Genomic DNA, 25,040 nt, shown 5'->3' with positions numbered 1-25,040 from the left:
CCCATTTGTTTTTTAAAAATACTCAATTTTAATTGACTAATTGTATGTGTTATCCAGCAAATCTAAATCATGCATCCCTTTCCTCTCATTGCTTCTGATGGAGTCTAACTGTGCAGTCAAGAAAATGAAGTGCTGTGTTTACGAGAGTGACACAAGCGATGCCCGTTCCCTCAATACAAAAAAAAAAAAAAAACGGGGGGGGGGGGGTCAGTGTTATTAGCAGTGGTGAACCGCAGCCATGATCCCATCTGCAGCCGTCATGCTCAGAGGCAGATGCAGGGGGCGTTGAACCGAGCCCCCGGCCTGCTGTTTACCTGGATTCAGTCCACAAGCTACCCTGAGCACTCACCCGGAGCTGTGCTCGGGGAGGGGGGGAGCGTTCAGAGACACAAATGATACAAACACCCAATATAACACCCCGCGTGACATTGTATGTAAATCCTCATACATATTCCAGGGGGCAAATATCACTTTGGTCCTATTTCTAAAACACCCTCAAGGCATCCAAAGATAAACTCCAAAACAACAGAAAGACGTATCAGAATATAAACAAAGAACTTTCATATTCAAGATCTATTATAGATAACGCTCAGTTCCGATAAAATGGGCTTTTCTTCTTTTCTGCATTTTCTGACTTAATTGGTGTTAAAAAAATGTTAAACTGCTATTTATATATATATATATATATATATATATATATATATATATATATATATATATATATATATATATATATATATATATATATATATATATATATATATATATATATATATATATATATATATATATGTATATGCCACTGAGAGGGTCTTCAGAAAAACTCAAAACATTTAAAGACCCACTCTGATCCTCTTTTGGTCCATTTAAAAAGTGCTGTCAACATGGAGTAAGTCCGCCTCCACTGCCCGTCATCCATCTGTTAACAAGCTCTCCCCCATAGCTTACAGCCCCTCACAACCCCAACCTAACATTAGCGCTGCAACAGAAAATGGCGAGCAATATTGGAGCTATCCAGCCGCACAGTTTAGATCCAGATTCCAGCTCAGACGAGGAAAACAAAAACATTTATGGATCTATTTGTCTGCAAGTGGATGCATCAGAATAGAGCGAAGCAGGGAGCCTGCGGCCTGCCATAGTAACTCAGACTAACAAGCCTTTTCCAACTGCACTTTTTCATCTGATCCTGATTCACAGCAAATTTGAATAAAGAAATACTCAGAGATGCAATTTTAACCCTAAATTATTTTTTTTATGTCCTCCATCGTGACAAAAAACACAGAAAACTCAATCTTCATTGGAGTGGTTCTTTAATGTGTAGCTAAACCTTGTGTTTGGATCCCTAAAATGTAAAAATATTCAGGGAAAATCTTTTCTGAAAAGATTTAGTGACACCACAGATCCCTCAAATTCACTTTGAACCAACCCCTTGGATTGAGCTTTCAGGAAGGACATCACGCTTTTCCAGTTTTTACAACTGCGGTCCATCACCCGTTAAACATTTTTTAAACCTTCACACAGACCCCCTCCAATTACAATTATAGTGAAAGTTCTTGTAAAAACTTCAGTAATATTTTCAATTCAAGTTGGCTCTCATTGTGGTATTTTTGCAGTAATCAATTTCTTTTTTTAGTTTTTTTGCTCCAGTGTTTTTATTTTTCTGATTCAATTCAATACAATTTTATTTGTATTGCCCCAAATCACAACAACACTCATCTCAATGGGCTTTGTGCAGATAAATGCAGGGTAAAACATAAAGGATCTTGAACACACACAATTCAATAGAAAGATTCTAAACTGAACTAAAACTGGACATCCCTGCCCTTAGACCCTCCTCCGCGGTAAGGAAAAACTCCTAAAAAAAACAATATGGCTGTTGGGAAGATTTTCTGAAGGACTTATATTTGTCATGCTGTGTTTTTTGCTTTACATGTGCACCCTTACAATATAGGAAATTTGTTTTCTTAAAGCTTTTGTTGCAGTTTTATCAAACATTTCCATTTCTTTTTTGCCCATTTATTTATGTATTTATTTTTTGGTATGTTTATTTCTGATTAGTTAATTTTTTTTATTTGCAACTTTTTGATTCATTTATATTTTCTGGTTAGTTTTTAATATCCTAATGTCAGTGGGATGTTTGCTAACCACAGCTGAATGCACTGTTGGTAGACTTTGATATCAACCCTTTCTTTGTTGTCACTGTAGCTGACAGAACAGCAATGACCTTTCAATGGAACCAGCAAATAAAAAGGAGAAAACAAAATTTGAGACCCAAAAAACAAACAATAAAGACACTATAGGTCTTTATTAGAGGTTATTGAAGTTCGTAGACAACTATTTCCAGTTATTTTTATGAAAAAATGTAAATTTAATAACTAAAAATGGTCTCTCTCCTTGTGTGAAGATTTCCCTTTCTTTGCAGCTTTGCTCATTTTTTTGTTGAGACACTGGGAAGAAAGAAAAGCGTGAATGAAACTCCCCGCTCCTCAAATGTTCCCCTTCCTCTCCATACTGATGGAGCTGAATTGTAAATTAACACCTGCACACCCTTCCTAACGAGCACACTAACAAGCTTTAATTACTGGGAAGTGAGACTTGAACTTAACAGAGTTAATGTACCTTAAAACATAAAACTTTCATCACTGGGCTTTAGGTTTTGTCCAGCTTTACGTGTGATAAGTTTTGTTCTGAGAGCGAGGGGCATTGAAGACATGAGTGATAGTAATGATGACTGAGCCCCTCATTCAAGCGTATCTCATTATTAATTCTATTATAGATACTCTGCTTCCATGCAGCCCCATTAGCCCGCTGAAGCACAGCAGAGCTCGGGTTTAATTGACACCGCGGCGCACATGGGAACATCCAAGACGGTATAATCTGAGTGCATGGTTGATCAACGCAAAGGCCGGCTCCTTTCACAGCAGCCAGGGTTTCAAAGCAGAGTGGGGCACGTCTGAATTAGCATTTTATGTTGGAGTGTTCACTGGAACATGTGGGGACTAGAAAACAGTAGACATGATCAATCTGAGTTCAAACAAACTTCCAGTTGATTTAAATAAATCAATAAAGGCTAAAAATTCATCAAAGAGAATCTATTATTAATCTATTGTTAATCACACTAAATACTCCATAGTTAAAAATAACCCAAGTTGGGTTGTTTTTAACCAAAAACAGAGGTTAAAGAGGCTTTGCTGGGTTATTGTAACTCAGAATAAAGAAAAACTCATAAACATAAATTGTGTTAAAATGAAACCAGTATGACCTAAAAATTAGTATTGCTCAAAAAGTAACTCGAAATAAATACCAATATGGATAATCCAAGCATTAGGTTGGAGAAATAACCAAAGTGTTTTAAGAGTTCGAAGAAAGGGCACAAATGACTTTTGACAAAGTGACCAATTGCCACAAATTCAGACCTGGTTGTTCTTAGTGTGTTTAAAGCTGTTGTTGTGCAAAGCTCCATTTACCTCACCCTCGGCAACGAGCATTCGAGCTGCCACTTCTGATGAAAAATCTAACTGAACTTTGACCAATCAGGGACTCAGATTTGGTACGGACGTATGGACGGCGTCCGTTTTCCATCCATGGAAGTTCCAACCGTTTGAAAACTGATCATGGAGGATAAATGAATAATTGCAGTTTGTGCCCGGACAAAATTCTGTGAAAGTCTTTCATATATCGAAAGAGAGCTGTGAAGGAAAACTTCTGAGGCAAAATTTGCACCGCTTTTTGGCACCAAGCCTCTCCTAACTGTAGGGGCGGACATGCGCTAGTAAACAGTAGAAAAGAAACATAAGAAGAAGCCCATACCTGCTAGTCCAGCGTGAACTGCACGGGCTGAATGCGCATTCAAGAATGCACTTTTGGCATGTTCATCAATGCACCACATGCCCAGTGTGACATAGTACAAGACTGAGACCAGGACTCGGACACACTGCTTCTGGCCCTGTTCAAAAGTACAGCAATTTTGGAGCACCGTCCATCAGGAAATGACTAAAATTCTGTCTGCTCACCTAAATATTGATCCTTTCTTCTTACTAATTGGTTGATCTTGTAGCAAAAACAATAGAAACAAATGTTTACTTTCAGTCTTAAAAAAATTCCTAAAAACTGGATTGATGACAAAATTCCTTCTAGGTCACAATGGCAGAAAGTTGAATTAAACCAGGGGTCCTCATTACGCCGATTGATCAACAGGGGCTGAAGGGAAACAGCAAGTGCATCGTTCCATAGTCACTGCTAAGCCCATGATACTAACGCTTTACCAGCATGGGCAGCATATCTTTCCTCTAATCAGTAAATACACAGTGAATGTGACTCCACCCCACAACACCCCCCTGTTAGGGTTATGTAATTATCATTTGCTTACACGCTATTATCACCATGATATGATTGTCTAAGTTCTATCTTTTAGTAAGAAAACAATGACCTGAAAAGTTCTGATTATACATGAATATGATGTTCCTGTACTGCTTGATTGAATGACCTACTTTTATGTTGTCAACCCTGTACCACCAATAAAACCAGACTGGATACACTGGGAAGGCAGAACTCCTCTGTGACAGATCGCACTGTCACAGACTGATTCTCCTTCTGCATAAGTCTAGCAAAAATTCTCATCTCCTGTGCAGTTCTTCTCTTTATTAAGGAAAAAGTCAGAACACTGACCCCCCCCCCCCCCCCACCCCCCAGAGATCTGGGTATCAGCTCCTGCCCTCGGGGCCACAGATGCATGATACCCCAAATCAGGACCAGAAGACTGCATTGCATCTTTCATTGAATGAAATATTCAGATACCTTTCAAAGCTAAATAAAAGATGGCTGTTTTTGTGTTCTGCTGCATTTTTATTGCAACTGTTATGGTTTCTGTTTCCAGTCCAATTGTCCTTCTCTTCTGCTCGCTCCTTGTGTTCAGCGTTCAAGTCTACTGTTGTTTTCGTAATGATGAAGGGCAATTCCCTTTGGGGCAACACAGTCCAGTGTGTTTTCTGATCAAGCCCCCCCTTTATAAATGACTGGATGAACATAAACAACTGGAACTCAGAAAACCTTCTTTTTATTATCAACACAAACACACAAATAGAAAATTTAATTAAAAAAAATGTTAATTAAAAATAGAAAAAGAAATGACACTGAAATGAAGAAATGGTAAATAATTAAAACTGTGACCAACGGGTACAAACTAAACTTCAAGGACGTTGAAAAGACAGACTGCAAGTGAAATTAGAAAAAGTAAAATAGCAATTTCTTCATCATTGTTTCTAATTTCCTTTCAAAAAGTTAATTAGAAAATTTTATTTCCTTAAGAAGTAAAACATTTTTACATCTATCTAATGGTTTCTGAAAGCCCGTATTTTAAATCATAAAACTGAAGGGTGTATTTATTACAGGTAGTGTGGTTAGCTTAGGAAACAACAGGTACCAAAGAATTGTTGTTATTGCAGTTTAAAAACAAAACAGGATTTTGGATGCTAAGGATGTACGACGTAGAAATTAGGTCAGTGTTCAACTGACAATTGAAAAGATGGCAAATATGATTAAACTTAAAAAGAATAAAACAAAAACCTTGGGCAGAAAAATAAATATAATTTAGTTGTTTATGCCCTTTTTATTCATGTAATGTTGCAATGCCAATACATTAGATTAGATTTTGGTTTGTGTTTTCAATTCTTTGGTAATGAATGAAATCAAGATTTTTTTAAATTGCTGTTTTATGTCATTTTACCACATTTCTAACTTTGCAGGAACTGTGTAACCTTATCCAATATGGTAAGAATGTTAGAGAGTAAAATAAAGAAGGATTTTTAAAATGAAATACTAAGAGAAAAGCCAATGTTCTTTAAAGACTCGCACTGATAAAATTTGCGTTTTTGGTGTTTTTAACATGTTCTTGTGGCTTATTTCAGATGATGGAAGTTGTAAAAGAAAATTAAGTTTAAAATTGTATTTCTGATTCTTGTGGTGGTGAATCAGGAGCAGACAAAAAAAACAGTTGCAAAAAGACTGTAGCTTGCATGTATAAAACTGTAACCCTGATCAAAATGTTGTTTTCTACTTAGTAGTTTTTCCAAAATTCACTTTTGAGTTTATAGACCTGCTGAGTGGACACCGTCAACAACATAACACAGTCTGCAAGATAACATATTAAAAAGCAGAAATTCAGTTAATGAAACTTTTCAAGCTCACATAAAAAAAGTGCTTGTGTGTAGCGTATGTAGTATTTATTAAAAAAATGTTTTCAAAGCTACACTTAGAGTTTACTCGACCTACAACTACAAAATAACTAAAAACAATTTCAAATAGTTGGAAAAAATCATTAACAATATCATCAGTTCAAAATTTTATCCATGTCAGTTATTTTCATGTTTGTATATTAATATTTTTATAACATTTGGGCAAAGCTGTAAATCAAAATGTTAGATCTGATTTAGCGCACGTTCTCATAGTTTCACCTGAGTTTGGAGTTTTTCCTACCAGCAGGATGCAAATAAATAAAAAAAATCCATTTTTTTTATTTTTTTACTGCCATCAAAAAATAAGATTCAGTTAGTAAACGATGAGTTTTGGAAATCAGCTCGGAAGATAAAGAGGTGAGACTATTTCACTGCACGCTGTAAAGTCTTTTATTGTGGAACATAAATACCTTCAGGGGCAGCAGAGGTTTGTTCCTGTTTTTCTTCAAGTTAATCTTTAAACGGAAAAAGGAACAGACAGTGCCTGGCAGCGACACAAGAATCTAATACAAGTCTTGCGTGCAGGTAATGAAGTGCAGGCTTATTGCATCTACTGTGGTTTGCTGCGGCGCGCAGTCTTTTGGCGCTCAAAGGTCGCACACCGCGTCAACACCAGCAGACAGCTGATGTGCACGCACAAATGAGCACCAACTGCTGCAGTGAACCCAGCCCTGACTTAAAGCACAGACTTGGCAAGACGGGCCACACAGGTGGCGTTCAATTAAAGACCCCCCCCCCCCCGTTGATCGGTGATGCTGTGGAAAAAAAGAAAAAAGACAGATTCAGAGCCGTGCGGCTTGATGAGCCATTGAGCGTGTGTGATGGCGAGAGGTTGAAAGAGACAGAGGGGGGAGAGAGTAAGTGCTGCTGTTCTCACCAAAGCCTTTTTATTGGATTTCAGCTGTGTCCATTCATCACTCTACCATTGTGCTACATGGGGATTGTCTACGAAACTCCAATAAAAACTCACAAACTGGTAAAGATAAACACAGGGGGCTTTTGTGATTCTGAAATGGAAAAGTAAATTGACAGCAGAATTAATTTTTTGTTGTTAAAGGTTATAGAACAGTATCTCATTCGAAGCCTAAAACTGCACGTGGTGCTCACAGAGGCGGGAATAAAGATGCCGTGTAGGTCTGATCGGACCTGGAGCTGAGTCTGTGAATGTCTTTTTTTTGTCTTTTACAGTGCGGCGTTTGTGTGCAGCGCTCCTCGCTCGCCAGAGAAAAATCAATCGGTGGTGATGCATCAGCCTGAAAGAGCAGCTCTCTGCTTCTTAACAAGTCTCCTCAGACTCTGCTTCGCAGACAAAACGGATGCAACAGGTCAGCTGCTGCACCGCCTGAGGAAAACCAAACTCTGCCATCTTGTACTTAATTAGCCTGATCTGTACTATAACAAGCTTCACTCCTGGCTTCCCTCACAGCAACACTCCCACAAACACTCCCGTTTCAACTCATTATGTGGCCTTTTAGGGAAATGTGTGATTACTATCTGTTTCCACGTGAAATAACTGAATCAGACACTCTCAGATGGATCTGGAGCTCATTTCAATCCTGCCTCTGTGTTTATCTTCACTCTGTAAACGTGGGCATAAGCTTTGCTAGTCATGACATGAATGGATTACAAACTGCAAGAAGAAAAAGGCATTTTCATTTTCATTCTCAATTTGCAGGAAAATATCCAAACACGATTAGAAGGGTTTATGTTAATTTTCTTTTTTTTAAATAAATATATTTCTAAAGCTCAAACCAAGTCATGCGTCAATTTAAAGGAATATTTTCAAATATATGTATTCTTTCTAGAATCTTAAACACATTTTTCTGATGATGGAGGACATAAAGAAAGAAAATTAAGATTAAAATTGAACTTTTTCTTTCTTCAACTCGGGGAGGGGAAGGGGTGACGGGGTTGCTCCCGCCCACCCCTCACAGGGGAATTTTTTTAAAAACTCCCGCCGCTCTGCAGCAACGATTTGCATTTTTGCAGCTGCATTTTGGCTAACATCCATAATTAAAAGACCACCGGGAACACTTATACAACAGATCAAAAGATGATCAAAGCGGGAGTTTAGGATTATTTGTCTGTTTACTGTCATTCCCTAAACAATTTGCAGGGAAGATCTTAGAATTATTGCCAAAAATCGAATCCCACAAAAACATGGAAATCTAACCTTGTATAACAAATGATATTGTCAGTGAATCTTTTTTTTTCTCTTTTCTTACTTGTTGTGTTTTTCCCTGCCAAAACATTTAGGTACCTCTCAAAACTATCTTGCTAACGTTATTTAAAAATCGTGACCTTCGGCTGCCTAAAACAGCTACATCAGATAACAAATCTGCAACGTTATTTGTCTTCGTTTGGCCTCCATTGTTCTTCGGTCCACATAAAGTCCGTAGAGAATTCCCATTCAATTGATCCACACCAGAGTTTGTTTTTAAGTGAAATCGAAACCCTCGTTTTTTTTAAGCAGACCAATGTTTATCTGTTTGGTCCACACCAGGGTCCAGGTGAGCTATCGCACTTGTGAAACACACAATTGGAGAAAACAGACTTTGGTAAGAATCAAAGCTGGCGGTGTGGATGCAGCCTTTTCTATAAGCGTGCCACTGAAAGGGGAGCTGTCCAGCTATTCAAATCTTCTCTGTCCATTAGTAATAATAATAATTGATTCTTTATTGATCCCACAATGGGGAAAATCTCCTCCACATTTTGACCCATCCCTTGGGGGAGCGGTGAGCTGCAGCCTAACCGCGCTTGGGAGGCAGTAGCGTTAAGGGCTTTGCCTAAGGGCCCTCACTGGGTGATGTTCATTGCTCGCCATTGATATGGTAATTGACCCAGTACCATTGTTTATCCCCCTCTGGGAATCGAACCCTGGATTCCTGCATTACCAACCAAGCTACCCAGCTGCTAAGATCATTGGTTCTCACTTGAACAGTGACACAGTTAACCTTTTTACACCGGGGCTTGATCTCCAGTCTTTACAGTCTTTCCACTACCAGAACTGTTCAACTGTTTCTGCAAGTCACAAAATTCCAGCAGATTCTGAAGCGGAGAAAAGCAACCTTGTGCTGACATGCCAAATGTGCAGAAGGGAAGCGTTTAGGTCACTGTTCATTAATATTGGATAGCACAATGAATCACAAATTTATCCTTATCGCGATATCAAGCAGTGCAATATGCATATGGCGAAAGATGGCGACAATTGCGATAAATGGTTACTTTAAGTGTTTTAAGAATTAAATAAATCCCTTTATGCAATTGACCAATCGGATGCAGCCCTTTTATGTTAGATGCTCGTCTCCTGTGTAGACTACAGTTGATTCTTTTTTATATAAACTGTTGCAGTGAAATGAAAATGATTTTTTTGGTTGTTTTGCTATTTGTTCATGTATCACAAGTTATGTCGTCATTGCAATATTGATCATTAAATTAATATCGCAAAACGCGAGTTTTCCTCATATCGTGCAGCCCTAGTAATGAATGTAAATCAGGTGATCTAACCCTAACCTGCGCCAGAATCAGCTGATTCCTTTTGAACGAGAGAAGGACTTACGGTATGGGTTATTTAGAAGTCGCCAGCAAAATCTATGGTGTTAAAGGGTTAAAGGACAGCTAGCGTGACGTGAAAGGTTTAGCTGTAGTCGTACTATAACCAAGACCTAGCCACAATATAGATAGAACACCCTAGCCGGCTCTTGCTGTTTATAGTGGCTTGGGGAACCATTGCCCAAACAGAAAACATTAGAAGAAGAATAACGATTGGAATTTCTGCGCTTTTTCAGACGCTCAAAGTGCTTACAATGTGTGTCCATTTCTGATGTACCCACAGCTGCCCTGGGGCAGGCTGTCGGGGGCGTGGCTGCCGGTGCGCACCTACGGGCCCGGGACGTTTATGCGCGTTCGCACACCAGTGTAGGCGGGGAGGGTGGGGTGTCTTGCACAGGGACACGGTGACAGTTGGGTGGTGGGGAGCGTGGATCGAGCCACCAATCCTTCGATCCTTGGCTGCCAATGCTGCGCCAAAATATCACCAGTTAGTCTTGAAACAGATAATAATAATTTCTTGAAAAAGTTCTTGTTAAACTGCGATCTAAATGCCATTATGCAAAAACTACAAGCATTATTATTTATTTTTACTTTGACAAGAAGAAATAGTTGAAGTAGGAATGATAAAACCCAATGGGGCACTTTGTTCCATTTTCTGGAAGGAAATAGGGTCTAGTGATCAGTTTCCCCATCACCATGCCCTCCCCAACATTGATTTCAGTCCAGGGAGCAAGAAAAACACGAGGTGCAAACAAAAGGCAGGCGATCATGCCTGGCACTATTTGCATTACAGCTGCTTTGCAAAACACGCAGCTCTAATTAAACCCATTTTGAGGCAATTAGAAAAAAAAAAAAACATCTTGTATCCCACTTTAATTACCATGTGCTCTCACAACACAACTTCTCATTATGATCTTCTTGTTGCATGACCCTGGCGCCAAGCCAACAAGTTTGGTGAAGAACACGAGACTGATCAATGGGGGCATTGTTTCCTGCCTTGATCCACTAAATGTCTTCAAGAACTCTAAAACAGATCCTCGCTACACTACCGCCGCCGCCACTGCTGTAAAATGATCACTTATTGTTAGTCCACTAAATCAACCAAACAACTTCTTTATTTCTACAGGCTTTCCTTATTAGTTCTGTAGATTAGCATTTCATTTGAGAAGATTTGTAGACTCCAGACTCGTCTTCATTATAGCGCGTATGCCAACAGCTCAATCACATCAAAACATCTCATACAATATAAAGAGTGTGAACAAGTACGACTTGTGCACAAAATGTCCAGAAATCTATTTTCAACTGGGATTACAAAACTATGACATTGCTATATTTCTCCTAATATATTCATATTTCTTGGTGAGAATCATGTGTCTGAATGAGTTACTTTAATGTTCACAGAGAACAGAACTAATGACAACCTGTCCATCAACGCCGCCTACAAATATTAGTGTGAGGCAACTCAGAAATATATATATATATATATATATATATATATTTTTTTTTACTAATAAGAAGCCTTAAAATGGAATAAATAAATTTAATAGGTCTACCTGTAAACAGCATATTTAGGTATGAGAATACAAGAAATCCCAAATTGATATCTTAAAAAGAATCTATTTTTGTGAAATTCACACGTATAGGGATAAAGCAATAATAGTGAGCTAAGGGTTAACAGTTGATTTAAAGATGTTTATTCAAAAAGCTAAAAAATATTCCATATTTTTTGTAATAGTTCAGCCAGTGCACACACTCGTGTATTTTATGTTTATAAAAGACACGACAATAACCTCATTCACCATGTACCCAGTTTACATTCTTTTTCATTTAATCCCTGTTCACTTCTGTTACCGTCACGTCTCCGAGGGGTTTCTAGATTGTAGTGTGAGTGGTGTGATACTCTTTGGAAAAATATGTATCTATGCAAATGAAAATGTAAAAAATCGTCTTTGAGCCATGTCTCTTATGTAAATCCTACAGCGATTCATTACTGAATCATTAGGTTTCAGGGGGTTGCTGGAGCCTATAACAGCTACAGTTGGGCAAAGGTTGGGTACCACTTGGCCACACACTTATATCCCCATCTAGGATGGATTTAGAACCATCAACTGACCTATTGAGCATGTTTTGGACTGCGGGAGGAAGCCAGAGTTCCCGGAGAAAACCCACACATGCATGAGGAGAACATGCAAACTGCACACAGAAAGGACCCCACTGGGATTCGAACCAGGGCCTTGGGAGGCAAGAGTGCTAACCACTATACGCCTGGACAGCCCATGTTAATTGTATATCCCGTGGTTAAATTATTACGCTAATCATTTTAGCCTTCAAGGAAAACACTGTAAGGTGACCCTAACCCACTCGACACGTGTTTATATGTGTGACACATTATTGCCATAAATCAATCTGCTGCTCAGTCTCCATTATAAATGTAATAGTTTTTAAACCTGACGGGTGTTAAAACAGAGGCGCAGCTAGAACATCTTAAATGGGGGGGTGTAAGGGGGGCATTACAAAAGGTGGAGTGGAAGGCCATTACAAAAGAAAGGGTTTAAAATACACATTTCAAACAGTTTCATTATTGTTTTTGATATTAAAACAGCAGTTCCTTGCCCCCTTGCCCCCTCTGTAGCTCCGCCCAGGTTAAAAATGATCTCACATATCAATAAAAACGTACATTAAACTAAACAATTTTCTGCTCTGATTTGCAGAGAAAAGTGTAAAATATGTTTGATTCCTAAGTTATATTTCAGAATTTCCCATATTATCGTTGCGGTTATTAAACTCAGAGATTTTTTTCCGGACTTTACAAACAGTTTTCCATTCATCCCTCTGCTCTCAACGAGGTTGTGCAAAAAACATGCCTCATAGCTTTTAATGCTTCAAATATTAAAATGCAACAAGCTTGACTCGAGTGGGTTTTAGCTGCCTGGTTTCTTTTTTTCAATCCCAAATATTTCTGTCACACAAAAACTTCTCATTTGCAGGTGAGGATTTGTCCAACCGTGAGCAAATGCAGTAAGAAAAAGATTCAGACCAAGATAATCAAAGTCAGGGTGACTGTTGAAGCCCCATTTCCAACACATGGAGCGAGTGTTCTCATTTCATTTTCCTAGCGACGAATTCGTTTTTTCAAGGATTATAATCCAAACGCACTAATCCAACGACTAATGGAAACTAAGACGCACTAATTCCAACTCTGCCATCATTACGTGGCCTGATTTAAGAATGCAATGAACTTATTTCAGGGGAAATTCCTACAGAGAGGAAAGTAAACTCATACAGGCTTAATTCCGGTTCTCCAGCTGCAGCCCGGTTCGTCTTTAGAAAGTGGAAACCTTCTGATTTTGAATGCTTGCTCGGCTACACTCATGGACAAAGCAATCAGAAACCCGCTGCTGGTCACAGACACACAAGCTTTGACTGAAACACAATTTATTATATTTTTGTTTTTCAGCGTCCAATTTATTCCTTTGACGTAGACCTGTTTGCCTCAGGCCTTCCCGACCCAACGACTACAAACACTTTTGTGATGGAAATGGTTAATAAGCTTTCTCAAAACTATTGTTGGCCAAGAATGAAAAGGAAGGAGGGAAAAAAAAGATGTGAAAAGGGAATGATTTATTGAGTTGGTTGAAAAAAAAAGACCCACCGTCTTTGTCTCTCAAGCCTTTCCCCATTTCCTCCTTGATGTAAGATGTGATTTATTTTGACAGTTACCTCATTGACTTTTATTTTATCCAGATGAAACATCCCAGTTGTTAACTTAATAAATGTGAAACGGACCTAAGCAGGCAGACGTGACGGCAGAACTGATGAAAAGACAAATAAACAAAGGGAGACGAGAGAAAAAAAAAAAACAGGGCCGTGAAGGCACTTGCATTTAAGAGATGTAGTGAATACGCTGATGGCTGAGAGCCTAGTGGGCTAGATCTGACCCTCCAAGAGGAGCGGAGTGCACAGTGTGGCTCTATAATTAGAAAACACACAGTGCCACTAATCCTTGTTGAATGACGAAACACCAAACAGCGACTTCAAGCCAGGAGTTGTTCTTGGAGGGGGGCAGAGGTGGTGACAGAAAAGTAGCTCTCATCAAGTTAAAAGCCAAACAGGGGAGACTATCGATATGTGGTTGCAGTTGGAGTCAGTTGTGGCTAATTTGGCTTTTTTTGTGTTTTTTTTCATAGTGTTGCAGAGATGTTAATATGCTTAAAGACCCACTCTGATGAAAATTGGGCTTTTGGTGTTTTTAACATGTTCTTGAGGACATATATAAAGAAAAATAATCTTAAATGTATGAGTACTTCTTTATTGACATGTGAATAGATGGAAAATGCTGACGTAGAAGATTCACTGCACGGCCACATCCACTTGCAGACAAATAGATCCATGTACGTCTTCCTGGTCTGAGCTGGAATCTGGATTTAAACTGTACGGCTGAACAACTCCAATATTGGGCTTTTTTGATTTTGGCTTAAAACACCATAATCATAATTAAAAGACCCCCGGGGAACACTTAAAATAGAACAAAAGATGATCAGAGTGGGACTTTTGTAGTTGAATTCACTAAACTTAATCAGGTCTCAAGTTTTGGTCTAAAAAAGATTTAGTTTTAATTGAATTTTCTAAACAATTTAGGATTTCCACTGCTGTTGCCATAGAAACAGACAAAGCCAAAGTAAAACTAGGGAAAGGTTTACTGAAATCATTGTTGGATTCCCTTTGATGAAGCAAAGTTATTTTGTCCTAAAGTCCTTTTCTTCAATGTCTTTTAATGGGTCCACAATAGTCAATAAGAAACGTGTGCATAAATACAAAATTGTTCAGGAATTAGTTCTTTGTGCACAACTTAAAATAAAATATAAATACAACATTTTGTTATACGTTTGACATGTCTGTTTGAATGTGATTTGTCTTTGTTTTTAATGACCTCTTGCTCGTCTTGAATACGGAATTTCCCCTTTTAACAAACTGTCAAAAATACGTCACAGGGTCACAGACATATACATCGAGTCTATTAATAAATAAACCTTAATAGGCATGCACAAATTTGAACAAAACATGCTTCCTGACTCTATGTACATGCCTGTGACCCTGCGACGTATTTTTTGACAGATTCCTTACTCCATACTATATCACACGTTATTAAACACTGTAAATATTGCATATCCTGCTTTAGTGCAAAACATATCACTTGCTTTTTTTTCAATGACTTGTGGTTGCAAAGAGGCCGTTATTTTTTGTCTTTGCTTTGCTGTCACAACCACATTTTTTTATTTATTTGATCATTTTATGACAAAAAAAATGTGTCAATTTCATACACCTGCCTCTGTGAGTATTCACCAAGATTAAGAGTGGGAGTCAACAAATACAAATAGATTGATATGTTCTCCAAAACCGCTCTCATTCACTCTGGCAGCATGAACAGTAGGTCCTCCAGTCCATGCAAGACAGCTAATCATTAGCCAGTTAGCCTCCATTATGGCCTGGGATCCAGGCCTGGTGATAAAGAACCAAAGAACTCGGGGCTCACAGCTTAATGATCCAAAGATCAGCATAGGATTTACGAGCTCAGGGTTTCTGCCATGGCCTGCGCACAAAAGGCTCCTCCCTTCTTTCTTTTCTTCCAGCAGAAAGATTGGCTTCATAAAGAACCAGGAAACAATGCTAGACTAAAATGAACCCCCACCACCACCACCTATCGAGCATAGGAACGTGAAGTAAAAGCATGCGGTTGATTAGCTCATAAATAAAGGCAAAGTATTTCACACACCAGGAGCCAAACATCACCTTTTTCAGCTGTTTTAGATGAAAACCAAAAGCTCAGATGTTGTGTTTAGCTTTGAGAAAAAAGCAATTCATGCCCAGTTGATGAACTCTGCTTACTCCAGACCTTTATCTACTTGAATGTGTTATAATTAATCTCTTTTATTTAGATAAAACTTTAAACGTCAACAGTGCATCCTCTTTTAAAGATTCTGCATCAGCTTTATCTTGATTTTTAGAAGAAGGAGACTAGATCCACTTCATTTTAAATCAAAGAAGAAGTAAAGAGGACTGAAAGGAACAGCATTTTCAGGATTTTTATTCATTTGTAAATTAAAAGATCCACATTATAAGAGAAATTCCAAATTCTTCTTCATTTTAGACAGTGTAACAACAAAATTAAGAAGCTTAAAGGCTACATTAGCATTAAGTTCTGCATTGAATGTTAACGATTTTCAGTGATTTCAAAATTCATCAACTATAAATCACCTATAATATCTGGAACAAATCAAATGTTTCTGTTAGGTAAAATTGTATGCTATATTTCAGAGTCTCCCAACTTCCTTTAAGTTTGATCTTTGGGGAATTTTAAGTAAAGAAATTTTATTTTTACTTTTTTGTACATTTTTTCCCCATACTCTACAGCAATAGACCCTAACTTTCATAGACCCATTCCAATGAAAATCATGTTTTTGGTGTTTTTAACATGTTCTTGTGGCATTTTTATCATGATTGAGGACATATAAAAGGAAAATTAGGCTTATTTCATATTTCAAATCATTGTGAAGAAGGAGCAAAATAAAAAAAACAGTTGGAAAAAGCTTGTAGGTGTGAACCTACAATGGAAAGTCACAAGCTTGAGAGAGTGCAAACAGATGGATGATGGGAAATGGGGGCAGGATTACTCCCACCCACAACTCAGAGGCAAATTTCTAATGAATTACTGCCGCTCTGCAGAAACTATGTCCTAGAAATCAATACAGGTTTTTATCATTTTGGCTAGAAACGGCCTAACCATAATTAGAAGGCCACTTTTAAAATAGTTTGGAGCGGCACTTTAACAGTAAAATGAAAAACTTTATGTAAACTATTGTTTTTGATGTACAAACAATTATCAATATTCAATTTTTTCAGACTGAACCAAATTCCAAAGACAATTAATGCCATGAATGTGTCTTCAATTTTTTTATTGGGTCCATGGTTTCCACAGCATAACAAAATCCGTGTCGTCACCAGTTGGCATGTGCTTCAAGACGTTTACGTCAAGTTTTGCTCAAGAAACTTTTAGTGTGGAGCCAAATTCTTCCCGTTGCTTGAAAATCCCTACTATCGCTGTCACTGCGCACCTCCTGGTGTGAATGCCTGCTCTGTGAGACGGGCCAAGGTTCCTCCAGCAGGCCCTCTTTTTGGAAGCCGAACGGGCACGGCTCTGCCACGTTTCGAGACGCCCAGATGAACCATGGCTGGACCACAAAGGCAGCGTGGTTATTTGCCGGGGATAATGACGCTCCCTTAATTTGGCTCTAGAGGCCACAGAACACAAAGCTTTACAGAGAATCCCCTTTCCAAGATGAGTCCCCCTCACCCCATTTTTTTTTTTTCCATTTCACTCTTCCTTTTACGCCACAATTTCTGTTTTATTGGTCTGAAAGGAACTTGTTTTCTTCCGGCTTATTGTCATCCCAAACCAAATATCAGCAAACAACTGTGGGGCTGGAGGAGAAAATGTGCCAACCGCGACCCGAGTCTCCTGATCCTCCTCCCAGAGGAGTGGAGCGAGCCAACGCAAACACAGGGGAACTTCTTCAAAGCAGCCAGAGATGGAGCACTGCTGCTCTACTCCAATGACACATTTTAGAGAAAGATATTTAGGCCACAAATTCAATTGAATAGTCTAAGTGAGAGGAGAGCAACAGCAAATGCCACGGATGCTCTGCAGGGAAATGGCTTAGAGACAGCAGTGGATGAGAAAGGCACTAAAAACTCCACACTTTCTGTAATAAAATCAGGATTAAACATGGTTGTTCTATAGAAAAGAAAGGCAAACCAATTGAAAAGGACATTCATTTTGGAGTAAAGCTTAATGTTAATACATTAGTGTGAATGTAAAGTTATTTTGATCACATTTCTACCTGTTGTGTAGTTCTGGAGATTTTCTCATTTAACACAATTTTTTGGTGGTTAAATACAATAGTAATAAAGTTTCTTATTGTTTTATTATATGGGAGAAAAAGCTGTTGGCTATTTTCAGTATAACAAAAGTGAACGTTTCCTCTAAAATAAATAGTTACCTATCGTGAACAAACTGAATAAAGTTTGGGATTTACAGTGAACAAAAAAAAGGTAAAAAATACACCGAAAATCACACCCACCCTTTTTTTCCACACAAAAGAATGACATTCTGTAGGAGTGGACAAAAGCAGCTGAAGGAGTGATTTGTGTTTGTACCTGGGAAGCTTTAGTTTAGTTAAGAATCACTATTGTTCGGTCCAGTGCAGGGTGCTTTGGTTCCGGCAGAGCTTCTTTAAATAGACAAAGATAAAAGTATGTAAACAGTTTCTAGATTAAATATGCAGAATGAATATGATACATATGTAAAATATATAAGTAAAACACTTAAGTAGTACAATGGGGTTGGGATAAGATAAGCTCTTCCCCCTCCTTTTCAAGCAATTAATTAAACTGTTTGGTGACAAACGTCATTTTTTCTGGATTTAATGTGCTGTATGTTTTTGTGTTTAAGCACAAATATGTCTTTATGATTAGGAGTCATTTTAATGGGATCGTGTACATGTGTATGTATGGACATGTATCTCTTTTACTTTTAATTTGGTATTTTCCAAACTTTTAATGACTGATATATCTAAGTATAGATGTATATCTCATTTGTTTGTCTTCTTTAGCATTTTGTTCATGGCTTAAAATAGATTAATTCCTAATCCAAACAAAAACTAAATCAATTAACTATATATGTTTGCAAATAAAATTTCCCATTAAACATAGAGAGCATTGCAAAGGAACTAAAAGCGTTGAAAAAGAGGCATTTTTTTGTCAGCACACAGAGAAGTGCACAGTAGTGGTTTCAGGTAAAGATATTTTTGACTGGAAGTAAAATAAAAAGAAAAAAACTGTCCAAAAACAATAAAAGATCTGATTCTTTTTTATGTTTGTTCATGTCTACAACCATTTTTTTAACCTCAAACCTGGTTAAATCAGCTACAGAACTAGTTTTCAATCCATTAGTTGAAATACCCCATCATAGAAGGATGCCTCATTTATGGTGTTAAAATTAAAAAAGCATCCCAAAGCACAATGTTGCAGCTGATTTGACTAAAAATTGGAGCAAACGATCACAAAAAACCTTAGAAACCCTAGAAAATGCTAAAAACTAAATTTTTTAAAGGCAGACTTGAGCTTTAAATGTTACTCTCGTGCAAGGACTTTACAAAAATTGTATTTTATAAAGTATTTGAGTCACAATAGTAACTGCAAGACATTCAAAGTACATATCATGTGTTGCAAGTATGTCTAGGGAAAAGACAAACGTAAAAAATGTTTTTTCTGGCCAAGTTTGTAACTAAGGTCAAAGAAGCAATTACAAATATGTACACCCCTATTTACCAGACCAACCCGAATTACCTTCAAATTTGCCATAAAAGACTAAAATATCTCACGCAATCTTAAAAACTAATGGAAACCTCAGCTGCTGCCAGTGTAATTACGTCTGTTTTGCTAATGCTGTTGCAGTTCAATTACCCAGCATTTAAAAATCCCTGATTTGTTCATTGGTTCCAGTCTCTTCTGGTGCAGGTGATTTCACAAAGTGAGTGTGCTCTCGTGTCCCATGAATAATGATTTCACTGTGTCGTGTCAATTAAGCCCAAGGCTGTCTGCAGCTGGAGCGGTTCAGTGTCACACACACACACACACACACGTGCATACACACACACACGCATACCCTCACAGAGCTACAGGTAGATATGAGATAGAGATTTAAAAAAAAAAAGACTTACCATTATGGCCTATGTGGAATCCTTTCACTTTATTATATTCCATTTTTTTTAACCACCTCAAAAACCTTTTTCGTGCTCAAGCGCCCACTTCCACTGAAGGTACCTACACACCGGCCGCGTCAACTTGCATACAAGCGGCCACTTTCTATGTAAAATCTATGTAGACGTACACCAACCCAAATTTCAGGCTTCCGCGTTCAGAATGCTCGCATTCACGCGCCGCAGTGCATGTTGGCTGCTAAATTTCGACAACGCTGCACTGTGACCAATGAGATACTCAGATTTGGTAGGGACGTGTGTGTAGCGTCCTTTTCAAAACACAGAGGTACCAACCTTAATAAACATGATCACGAAGGAGAAATGAATAATTTTGCTTATTCTGCCCAATTGGAATTATTTAACACCAAGTCTTTCATACATGTATGTCGGACTAGAGGACATGTGTCAAACTCAAAGCCCGTGGGCCAAATGTCATTTTATGTGGCCCGCGAGGGCATAAAAGTTTTTATAAAAATTGATGTGTATTTATTCATATCTAGGGGGAATCAGACTTGAAATATGGGATTGGGCAACTATACATTACGACTTAAACACTGTCCATATAACCTAACCAAACAGAATCAAATTTAAAAGGATTTATGCTAAAGTAACAAGCAAACATATGTTTTCTTTGCAACTATAATTGTCACTTTAAAAAATTATAGTAAATAAATAATGAGTTATTTAACATTAAGGAGTAGTTACATTTATTTTCATTACATTTAGTTACATGTATATGTTATATCTGGCCCTTTGATGACAACCACTATGCTGATGTGGCCCTCAGTGAAAATAAGTTTGACACCCCTGGACTAGAGCTATGAAAGAAAACACCTGGAGCAAGATTTGGGGGATTTGCTCCTCTTTGACATTTCACAACGAGCCTCCATAAACTGTAGGTGGCGACCATGTGCAAGTAAACTGTAGAAAAAACACAGTAAAAAGAAGCCCGTTGTGTGAAAATCATCGGCTGTATGCACGCTCATGAAACCACGTGTGGTTAAAAAAAACGCACCACATGCGTTCATGACATCCGGTGTGTAGGTGCCTTCACATTCACATGTTGCTACACAAGTTTTTAAGTGCATTTGCTGACAGAATGTGTGGCCATTGAACGCGCGATGAAAGTTAAACCAGTTGAACTTTGACCAATCAGGGACTCAGACTTGGTAGGGATGTCTGGGTATCATCCTTTTTTAAAGTGCCAACCATTTAAAAATTGATTATGAAGAAGAAATTAAGAATTGCTGTTGTGCCTGATCTAATAGACATGTGTAAGAAAAAGCCTAGAGCAAGGCTTGAGAGAGTTGCACCGCTTTGACATTCACACCAAGCCTCTTCCAGCTACATTCGCTAGTATCAGGTGGCGACAGACTTGTGTGAACGGCGTATGCTAAAAGCATGATTGAAAACCAGTGCTCAGCGCGTTCTTGAAAGTGCCAAACATGCCCGGTCAATGACTTTGGCCATTGTCAATAAGGCAGGGAGAGAAACTAAATTCACCACAAAGATTGTTGAGATTTTGGGGAATTTGGAGAAAAAATGGGCACTTTTCAGACTGTGAGTGACAACCACATGCATGAAAGCAGACACAAGTCTGCTGGTTGCTACCAAGTTTAGACAAACAAGGAAAAACGTTGAGCACACAAGTAAAAGAAGGCTTTTCAGATATTCAGGTATAAAAGAGCAAAAGAAAGCATTTGCAGAAATACATAAAGGCAGCATAAAACTCCTGAATGAAAGTGTACTCACCAGCTAAGCATCACTGGGGTGAAGGGACGGGGCTGAGAGGGCCGTCTGTCCTTTTCAAATCGATTCTGGAAAGACGGGAGAGGCAGAGAAAGAGGGGGGAGGGTGAGTCCTCAATGCGCTGTTTGCCTCCTTCTCATGAGCCTGAGCGCAGAGCCACAAAGAAGAGCTGGCGCTCTCGTAAACAAACCGCCAACTTTTCAATGGAGCAGAGAGGGCGGAGCGGGAATGGTATTTAAACTGGGACGTTGGTGGAGTTGGGGGGCCTGAGGAGAACGGGGCCCAGTGAGCAGCCTTCACAGGAACCAATGGCAAAGCCCAGTTAGAAACCATACATGTTAAACCTTCAAACTGTTCTGTCCCCTTATGACAGAAGTGGCCTTGCATATCATTGACAACTGTAAGTGAACACTATAGATGTAAATTAGACAAAGAGATGACCCACCGTGTTGAAACAAACATGGATGCTAATGTACTCTTTGCATATTAGCATTGGTTCAAAGCTTTTTTGATCTCAATGCTACAGAGCAAATTGGAACAAATAGCCCTGTTTGGTTTCTAAGGCAACCTGAAGGAGCAGCTCAGTAATGCAATCCCTCTAGTGCCATCAGCTGCTGTGATATGACTGCCGTCTCCTCCACCTCCAAGTGTAAAAATGAATGAAGCAGACACCAAAGTAACACTTGCATCCACTAGGCTGCTTCTAGAAGCTTTTACCGTTTACCGGTAAAAGAATACAGATGGAGATCTCAGTGGAGACAGGTGGGACCAACTTTGGGATGAAAACCCAAGAGGCAACCTTTTGGTTTCTGGATTGCAGTTCATTTAAAACCAAAGTTATTGGATAGAGATGGAGTTCACTAAATAACCTATAGGGGCGCAAGTCGATTTTCGCTCACTTGTACATTATACAAAGAACTAACGCTGCACAATATCAGGACATTAGTGTACAAAATTGCAATGACAATATGACATAACTTATACCTTAGTTCCATTTCATGGTAACACTTTTATTTAAATAAAAGTCAACACAACTTTAAATATACTGTACATCACCCTTGTCTACATAGAAGACGGACATGTAACAATTTAGGGTCGATCCGATCAAATGTTGTCACGGTGAGAGGATGAGGGAGTACCCAGGCGCAGAGAGGAGAGGAGGCAAGAGGTTGCAGGGAAACAGGAGCTTTAATAACTTAAACTAAGGAAACCAAAAACCACTGCAAAAGCAGGCAAACCACAACTAGAAACTCGAAACACGCAAAACTGGGGAAGAGTAGAATATGGACCAGCACAGGAGGAAGGGAAAGACAAGACTTATATACATACAAGGGAACAAGACACAGGTGGAAACACTCAGGACTGATGGGGAAAGGTAAAACTTGAGACAACAACAAAACAGGAAATGCTACAAAATAAAACAGGAAGTAACTCAAACAGGCCCGAACATAAAACAACTAGAACATAAAGGCAAAGAACCTAAAACCGTGACAAATGTGTAATTTGTTAAATACTTCGAGCTGCCATAAAATTGTTTTAGCATGTCTGTAAACATTTAAGGTAAACATTTATCGAAATTTATGGCGTCTTTTGAAATATGCGTGTTGCACATATGCCGGTGATGATACATTTGTAATCTACTGTGCAGGCATACTAAGCACCTTTAAACTTTCATTTTTACCTTGATGACTGATTTTACACCCACGACAAATGCAGTGGGGTCAAAATCTATCGTCCTTTTAACCTTAGAGCACTATCGCCTGGGGATTTTTACCTGAGCAGAAGTATTTACGGGAATTTTAACATGTCGTGTGTCGAGGAGTCTGTGCCTTCACCAGGGAAGTCTCAGTTGTCCCAGAAATGGATGGACCAAAGACCAAGTTTGTAGTATCATTTTATTATTTTTTGCGAATGTTTTGTTCTCAAATTCCTAATTTTTCAGTAAATTCTGAGCATGTTTTTAGGAACTTCCTATGGTTTTCATTTTGTTACACACAACACAGTTGAAAATGAAAGAAAACCACTTTAATTTATCATGTGTTGTCATGATTTGATCTATTATTTATGACAAGTACTTTTTGTTGGGTTTATTATATCAGGTAAAAAATTGGCAAAAGTGATGGTGGAACTTTTTATAGCAAAAATGTTCTAGGGTTAAGGAGCCCTCATATTAAAGCAAAATGAAGGTGTGGTTTTGTAGGGTTAGGGTTATATTTTTATATAAGCGTTCCAGATGTTTTTCTTTTTATTACGGTTATAGCGATGTTAGCAAGAATAAAACTTGTTTTTTTTAAACTGTTGTTTTCTAGGACATTGTTTCTGCAAAGCGGCAGTAGATGATTAGAAATTTGTCTTTTCAGTTGTGGCAGGCGCTGTAGGCACTATATATCTATTCCTACCATTGCAACCTGCTAAAACAAATAGGTGTTGGTTCTCCATCTTTTCTCTGGGCCTCATGCACACCTAACCATAAGCGGACTGGGGGGTTAGTGAAGCAGGAAGCTTGTGGCTCTCTCAGCATATATTCTATATCACAAATACAATCCTTTTCCAACTTCTTTTTATCATCCACTCTAGATTCCCAACCATGTCAATAAAGAAATATTCAGAAATGATATTTTAGGCTTTACGTTTCTTACTAAATGTCCTCTATTATTAGATATATGCGTCAAAAAATGTTAAAAACACCCATAACATGGTTTTCATCTGAGTGGGTCTTTAAATTCTCGAATCTAAAAGAACGTCTCTTTCTGGCTTGTTATTCTCACCTTTAACATTTTTAGAAAGGCCAGGTATTACCCTTAAAGATGGCAACAAATAGCTCACAAACTTGGTTTTGACTGGCCAATAAAAAATCAGGACGTCACATGACCTCATCCTACATCTCTTTTACTGTCATTGATAAAAACCTATTTTAGATCTACAAAGGTCTACAATAATCGGATTTTAAGCGTCTCACTTCGAGCTTCATCCGCCATGCTGGGGTGCTTACCAAGCCTGTGTCACAGGTAGACAAATGCATGAAAGTGGATTCTCTCTGGAGCTAATCTGTCAATTTTAGGTTGAGCAAAAGTTTCCACACAAACCAGTGTGAAGAAAAAAACATCTCTAAAGTCTGAAATGTCAGAGAGAAGCTTTGTGTGCTGTAACAAGTGAATCTCGTAAACTGCCTGCGACCTGACTCTTTAAGTCACACATTGCCTAACATACATACACCGATCTGATAAAAGCCAAACTATTCCAAAAACAATCAGCAGGCCCTGGTTATGCAGTATTACTTCATCCATCATGTTCCCAGTTTTCCTCTCCTGGGGACGGATGGATAAGGCTTTGTGGTTTTGTGACATATGTTCATGTACGTGCACAATGGCAAACACATATGGTTCTCCTTTATAAAACACTATCATTAACATGAGGTCTGATTTCAACCCCTTTTGTTCATGACAAATGGGTTTAGAAAGTCTCCCCCTTAATTATTGCCATGTAAAAATAAGGATAGCTTCATGATACATAATCATGATTGATGATGTGCTGAACAGTAAGATCAGAGCCAAGCATTCTATAAAGAAGTGAAAACAATGTTTTTCTGTTTTCCAACAGGAGAAATTCAGCTCAGATTTAGAGAGGATGTGTTGACAGAGACGTCCTGTAAAGATTTTAAAGTCCCACTCCAATCGTCTTTTGATCT

At 38.4% G+C, this 25,040-nt stretch overlaps 1 protein-coding gene across 3 annotated transcripts in view; it reads right to left on the bottom strand.

The window, feature by feature from the left end:
* The window catches only part of sema5b (semaphorin 5B), a 209,913-nt gene that overhangs the window by 147,471 nt on the left and 37,402 nt on the right, over positions 1–25,040 (bottom strand). For all 3 annotated transcript variants that reach the window (XM_011489256.2, XM_020713350.2, XM_011489257.2), the window contains exon 2: positions 21,356–21,420. The gene's annotated coding sequence lies outside the window, so the exon portion shown is untranslated. The remainder of the gene's footprint in view (positions 1–21,355; positions 21,421–25,040) is intronic.

The sequence above is a fragment of the Oryzias latipes genome, chromosome 21 (assembly GCF_002234675.1).
Source record: "Oryzias latipes chromosome 21, ASM223467v1".
In the NCBI taxonomy this organism is placed as follows: Eukaryota; Metazoa; Chordata; class Actinopteri; order Beloniformes; family Adrianichthyidae; genus Oryzias; species Oryzias latipes.
Note: the sequence above shows the minus strand (reverse complement) of the source record. Positions and strands in the feature narration are given on the sequence as shown.